At 41.2% G+C, this 7515-nt stretch overlaps 1 protein-coding gene across 1 annotated transcript in view; it reads right to left on the bottom strand.

The window, feature by feature from the left end:
* DCDC1 (doublecortin domain containing 1) overlaps positions 1-7515 on the bottom strand; it is a 322276-nt gene that overhangs the window by 211646 nt on the left and 103115 nt on the right. The window lies entirely within an intron of this gene.

The following is a 7515-nucleotide window of genomic DNA, read 5'->3' as shown; positions in this document are numbered from 1 at the left end:
GGAAGGGAAGGGAAGGGAAGGGAAGGGAAGGGAAGGGAAGGGAAGGGAAGGGAAGGGAAGGGAAGGGTTCTCTTGAACTTAGAACAGATGATATGGCTGAAAGCAAGAGCTGTGCAAGTGCCTGTTTTTCTTTGCCAAGGCATGCATAGAGGAAAATCTAGTAATATAACACCACAGATGAAATGGATGGTTTATTTCCTCCATCACATTTGTATCCTACATCCTGGCTGAACCCCTAATCTATCAGCATGGTAGCTTGCCCCATTCAGAGTTGCCTCTATTGCACTCAGTATTCAATATTGGGATTTCATTTCCTTCATGAGTTGTGAGTCATTCAGAGCCACTCCATATTGGGAATTGGAGCCAGGAAATTGGAAGTCTGAGACTTGGAAAAACAGTAATGAAGGAACTACACTGTCAAGTGCAAGGATGTTCCACTGGAGACCAAGGCCAAGATAATCTATACTAGTGCATTCATGTTCAATAAGCTTGTGTGTGGAAGCCAGAAGTGAAGAAAACTGTCAGGAGAAATTTGATGTGTCTGAGCTTTGTACATATCCTGGAAAGGACAGAAAGATGAACAAGTGGGTCCTAAATCTGTTGTACTTTGAGCACATCATGAGAAGGCAAGATTCACTGCAGAAGATAGTAATACTAGGGAAAGTTGAAGGCAGAAGAGGAGAAAGACCAATATGAGATGGTTCAATTTCATATGGGAAAACCTTGAGTTTTCAAGAGCTAAACAGGGCAATAAAGACAGTGTCACAGTCTGGGGCATGAGTGGCAGGAATAATGACAGAGGTACCAGGACAACAGAACTCAAGGCAAGCCAGAGTCCAAACACAGTCCAAAGTCCAGTAATAAGTTCAGAGGCAGAATTGTAGTCAAGGAACGGGAGAAAGTCAGGAACCAGTCAAGACAAGACAAGGACATGGGCATAAATAAACATAAACATGGTAATAAACATGGCCATAAACAGTTTATAAACAAACATAGACATGGTTGTAACAGTTTGGGAGTCACCACCAAGAAGGCCCTCTTTCATGCCAATGGCATATCTGAAGGTGGCAGTTTCAAAAGAAGAGCCTCTCTCAAGCATTATAAAGCCTGGGTAGGCTTATACAGAAAAAAGAAGGCAATCTGTCAGGTAGTCTGGTCCCCAGCCATATAGGGCTTTACAAATCATCACTCTGAGTTCTGCCTGGAAAGAGATCAGTACCAGTGAAGCTTTTAATACAAATTCCTCTGTGTTCCTTGTAACCAGATAGAGGTGGTAGGGTCTGGCTGCAACATTCTGGACCATCTGAAGTTTCTAAACAGTTTTCTTAGGCAGCACAACATACAGCATATTACCTTCTGAAACCAAACAAGATATAAATACAGCATCCAAGACTGACCAGATCAGACCTCTCTAGGAATGAGCACGGTTGCCACACTAGCCTGGAATTCTCAAACACATTCCTGACCACCAGTAAACCTAAGGATCAAGTTTCAAGGCATAGTTCAGCAATATACCCAAACTATGAGCCTAAGCCTTCAACAGGGGTGTAAACCCGTCTAGCATAAATTGAGTCACTATCCCCTGGTAGCCTTTCAACTAACCAGAAGAACCTCTTGTTTCAAATAGGTTAAGCATCATTTTCTGCATTTTTAAATAAACACTAAGGAAATTTGCTTTAATCTGCTATGTTGCATGTTTTGTACAAATTGACACTTGCAAAGCATACAGGTATAGCACAATTTGTGTAAACTGCATGATTTTCAGGTGCTGATTTCTACCAATTAGCCAATTTTATGAAAATTTATTGGGGGGGTTAATGCACACATCTCATCTGAGACAGTCTGTGTGCTGACTCAACTTGAGTCAGCACCAGCACAGTGCTGATGAACAAAATCCAGGGGACCAAATCATAAAATTCTATTGGATTTTTACCCTCCTACTGGATTCCTTACATATCCTCAAGAGGTACCCTTACCCACTCAGCCCCTCCCCACAGCAGAAGTCAGGAAGGGCAAGGGTCCAACACACAAATGTTAGGCCTTATCTCTTCAAGGTTCCTGTCCACATTCTTGGGCTGTACAAATTGAAGTGTCCATTGTGAATGGACAAGCAGAAGTCAAAGTTACATCCATCAGACCTATATCAGTCATGGAATCCAAGTCAGCATGGACAAGATCAATCTGATCTAAAAGGGGCTGTGTAAATTGGGAACAGCAGGATCACAACAAATTGTGGCAAGTTCTTAAAGAGATGGGAGTACCAGATCATCTTATTTGTCTCTTGAGAAACCTATATGCGGGTCAAGAAGCAACAGTGAGAACAGGACACAGAACCACTGATTGGTTCAAAATTGAGAAAGGAGTTCGGCAAGGCTGTATACTGTCGCCCTGCCTATTTAACTTATATGCAGAGCACATCATGAGAAAGGTGGGCCTAGATGAATCACCAGTTGGAATTAAGATTGCTGGGAGAAATATCAACAACCTCAGATATGCAGATGATACCACTCTAATGGCAGAAAGTGAAGAGGAACTAAAGAGCCTCTTGATGCGGGTGAAGGAGGAGAGCACAAAAGTTGGCTTGAAACTCAACATTAGGAAAACTAAGATCATGGCATCCAGGCCTCTCACTTCCTGGCAAATAGATGGGGAAGAAATGGAGGTAGTGGCAGATTTTATTTTCCTGGGCTCTAAGATCACCGCAGATGGGGACTGCAGCCAAGAAATTAAAAGACGCTTGCTCCTGGGGAGGAAAGCCATGGCAAATCTAGACAGCATACTAAAAAGCAGAGACATCACCCTGCCAACAAAAGTGCGTATAGTCAAGGCTATGGTTTTCCCAGTTGCAATGCATGGCTGTGAAAGCTGGACCATAAGGAAGGCTGAGCACCGAAGAATTGAGGCCTTCGAATTGTGGTGCTGGTGGAGACTCCTGCGAGTCCCTTGGACAGCAAGGCGATCAAACTGGGCAGTCCTAGAGGAGATCAACCCTGAGTGCACTTTAGAAGGCCAGATCCTGAAGATGAAACTCAAATACTTTGGCCACCTAATGAGAAGGAAGGACTCCCTGGAGAAGACCCTGATGCTGGGAACAATTGATGGCAAGAGAAGAAGGTGACGGCAGAGGATGAGTTGGCTGGATGGAGTCACTGAGGCAGTTGGTGTGAGCTTGGGTGGACTCCGGGAGATGGTGGAGGACAGGAAGGCCTGGAGGAATGTTGTCCATGGGGTCGCGATGGGTCGGACACAACTTCGTGACTAACAACAACAACAGCCAAGCTTTAGTTGATGTGCTAGTCATTTCATTGCCCATGGCATTTTGGAAAGAGGTTGCTCAGGAGCAATTGTGACAACTTTTCCATTCCAGTCCTCAGCCCAGGGCTTCGACAGTATTGCCTATCAATCCAGGAGCTTCATACTACCAGTCAACTACAATGGCTATATCTGATTAATCCATATCTGATTAAGAGTACAAGATATATTAGTGAGAAATAGAGGAAAAGAGTGATGCTTTTGATAACATGCACCCAAACAAAGAAGTGCCCCGTAACTCCTATGATTTGCTCATTAGTCAGAACAATCACTCCATTAGACAGACAGACAAAACTATCAATATTGGTCAAATCAAGAACATAACAATTATGGAGTTAATAATAATTCATTCCCACATCTCTTTATTATTCTGGATCCCCATACCTGATATGCTGATAGAATTTCTGAACTATTGCTTAGGTCTCTTAGTGCCAACTTTATAACCAAACCACATTTCCATGGTTTGCTAAGGTACACCTTGCCATAGTTTCATTAGTAAAATTACACTGTGTCCTGCTTTACACATGACAGTACTTTAGTTGAATGACTTGTCCAGTTCCAGCCTGGTTTAAAGAGAAAGAACCATATGAAGGGGAGTAGGTATTTTGAAGCTGCCCTCCGACAGCTATATTGTAGACAGTACATATCATACTCACCAATAAGAAGAAAAAAGCATTCTATATTGTTATCTTTTAAAAGAGACTGTGTTTCTTAAGGCCTGATGAAAACAAAGCCACAAATAGCCATCCTTTTGGCCACACAGAGAACAGTTTCCTGAACTATAGTTTAAACAGTCAATGAATCTTTCTTCCATGCTTCCTTTAAATGTTCTTGATTGGCTGCAGTTTGGATTCTCAGTGGGAGTAGATATGCACAAATGGGATTATTGCTCCTGACTGATGAGCAAATACACAGTCACAGGCCTTATGGGACACTGTTTTATCTGGGTGCCTGTTATCAAAAGCATCTCTGTCTTCTAGCCAATTTGTCTTTACTTTCTTTGTTTAAAATGACTTACAAGTAGAGCCATTTGTCAGCCTCTTTCCATTCAATATCTGTTACAAGCCACTGGAATCCTACAGCATACTGAGCTATTGTGTGGCCATCCCAGCTAGAGGGGCTACAGAGTATATGCAAGGGGCTACAATAGAATGCAAGAGGTTGGAGTTAACAAACACAACTAAAATGTGCTATATTTTATATAAGTATTCTGTGCATACGGTAAAAGACTGGAAAAAAAAACACATGATGCCATTGCACATTCAGTGTAACATGAGGTGCGCTATATGTACCTATATTTATGTGGGCATCCCCTCTGCTTTTTAAGGAAAAGGATCATATGAATAATACATGCTTATGTACTAAAAAGCAGTCAAGGCTATGGTTTTCCCAGTTGCAAGGTATGGCTGTGAAAGTTGGACCATAAGGAAGGCTGAGCGCCGAAGAATTGAAGCCTTTGAATTGTGGTGCTGGAGGAGACTCCTGAGAGTCCCTTGGATTGCAAAGAGATCAAACCAGTCGTTCTTAAAGGAAATCAACCCCAACTGCTCTTTAGAAGGCCAGATACTGAAGATGGAACTCAAATACTTTGGCCACCTAATGAGAAGGAAGGATTCACTGGAGAAGAGCCTAATGCTGGGGACAATTGACGGCAAAAGAAGAAGGGGACGGCAGAGGATGAGGTGGCTAGGTGGAGTCACTGAAGCAGTTGGTGTGCGTTTAAGTGGACTCCGGGGGATGGTGGAGGACAGGAAGGCTTGGAGGAATGTTGTCCATGGGATCGCGATGGGTCGGACACAACTTCATGACTAACAACAACAACAACATGTACTATATCACAAATTATACTGTAGGCATACAAGTGTTTGGACAAGGGCTGTAGCCCACTGGTAAGGCACATGCTTTAGTCTCCAACATCTTCAGGTAGGGCTCAGAGGATTTCAGTCAGAGTCTAGATAATGCAGTTACATTGCATTAATTGGAACAGTGGTCTGAGTCAGTACAAGGCAATTTCTTATGTTCAAACTATCCTATTGCAGTACCCAGGTGATCTGTTTTGCTGAGGATGTGAACCAGTCTATAGTCTAACTAAAAAAATCCTTAGTCTGATGAGCAGGAAATGATACTGCACTGCTAAATGATACCGCTAAATCCCTTCCAGTTAAAGAGTCAACATGCAGAATTGTTCCAGCGTTGCCATGCTTGAACTAGTCACTCCATTTTAGAGATAGTGACTCAATCCAGAAATCACCCCAAATGATAGTTAATCCTAACTTTAGTTTAAACTCAAATCATAAACCATGTGGCTCATACTTTTAGTTACTACACCCACTGCCAGTGCAGTACTATGGTGACTCTCCAGAGTCTCAGGTAAAGATTTCTTGTAGCTCTGGTATTTAAAAGCCTTTTAACTGGCAATGCCAAAGATTAAATCATACAAAACATGTGTAGTGCTACTAAGCTATAAGTCTTTCCTTGCAGGAAAAAAATGGGCAGCATTACTAACTAGGTTTGTGTCAGAGAAAATCAAGAGGCATGACAGTATAAAATACAAAGAACAGAACACACCTACTCATATCTGACGGTGGTGTCCACAAGGCATTCACTGTGCCTCAGTGCTTTCTTGCACTGTACTTCTCTTCTAATGGCCATAAGATCTAATGTTTTTCCCAAAGTCCAAAAGTGTTTTTGCAAATTCCAAAAGTGATATATGACTGTCAACTGATATACATACAGCATGCATTACTACAACATGGTTGTGTCTTTTCCTTATGGGTCTGTAAATGTTTTGCTTCTTCTTCATATTCCATAGCAATTGGAAGTCTAAGCAGAATAGTAGAAAAGCCTAGGTATTTGGTAGTAATAAGACAGAAGGGTATTCTAAATAAGTTTTACACAAGAGTCATACATCATTATGAAAGTAAAACATCAACATGAGAACCACAGAAAAATCATACTTCAATAAAAAGTTGGACAGCTTTTAAAGAAGAAACTAGATATAGGGGGCATAACAGAAAGCTGATGGAATGGCGAGAACCAGTAGGATAGTGTCATATATGGATATACATTGTATATTTATATCCATATTAAAGAGCACAATATGGATATTAATTAATATCATTAATTATATGGATATAAATACACATTTTATACATTAAAGAGCATAATGTCAAGTGGACTAGTCCTCAGAACCATTGTGGGTGACAATAGGAGGCACCAAAAATAATATGGTACTGAGGACTACTGCTACCCTTCCCTGGACCAGAACACTCAGAGTGATCTTGAACTGGGAAACGAAATGAAATGAGATCAGGGAAATAGCAAAACAAAGAAGAGCTGTTATAATAATTACTTTAATAACACCCATAATGCCTGGATAAATGTATGTTCCAGTCATAACAAACAGGGTAAATTTCTTGATGCCCTAAACAACTGTGCCCCAGAACAATTACTTATGGAACTGACTGAAGCAGCTCTTCTTAATCCTGAAGCAGCACCTAGTGTGAACTGAATTATTGAACCAACTGGAAACAGTCACCACTGTGCTGGTCCATGAGAAAAATATCTCTGATTCATTGTTGCACAACACATTTTTAAGACCAAGCAAAATAATACAAAATTTTGCAAGTTGTTGAGTTCTTCAGAACTCTTCATCAGGCTCAGTGGTACAAAAAGCACACAAAAAAGAAGCAAAGTCCAACAATTTGGCCATGTTATGAGATTTGCGCTTTAGATATATAACCAGTCTCAAAATGATGATTTGCAGTCTGAATGAATGAGCCAATGAAAGAAAAAGAATCAGAGGAAGATGTTCTACCATGTGACTTTGCATTGAGGGTTACATCCTCTCCAACCATTAGGTAACAAATACCCATAATATGTTCCCAACTGGCTTTTTCTTAACCTAGAGCATCTCCTAAAATTAATCTCCATCTTTGTTAATATAAGACTAGCAGATTTCTCTGCACTTCTCTGATACGTAGCTCACCCATTGTTTTTCCTTCCCAAAATGCACTGCTAAGTATAATCTAATACTCACAACACCTGATTCATTTAGACTGCAAATCTCCCTTGCGACCTCTGTTGTTTCTCAGTAGGAATACCTGGTGCCCACACAGTATCTTTCCACCTTAGCTGAAACCATCAATTACTTTCTAGACTCCCTTCATCCCTGCATGAAGAGCATGGTTAATACTGGTGGGG

The sequence above is a fragment of the Varanus komodoensis genome, unplaced genomic scaffold, assembly GCF_004798865.1.
Source record: "Varanus komodoensis strain SLA01 unplaced genomic scaffold, ASM479886v1 scaffold16, whole genome shotgun sequence".
In the NCBI taxonomy this organism is placed as follows: domain Eukaryota; kingdom Metazoa; phylum Chordata; class Lepidosauria; order Squamata; family Varanidae; genus Varanus; species Varanus komodoensis.
Note: the sequence above shows the minus strand (reverse complement) of the source record. Positions and strands in the feature narration are given on the sequence as shown.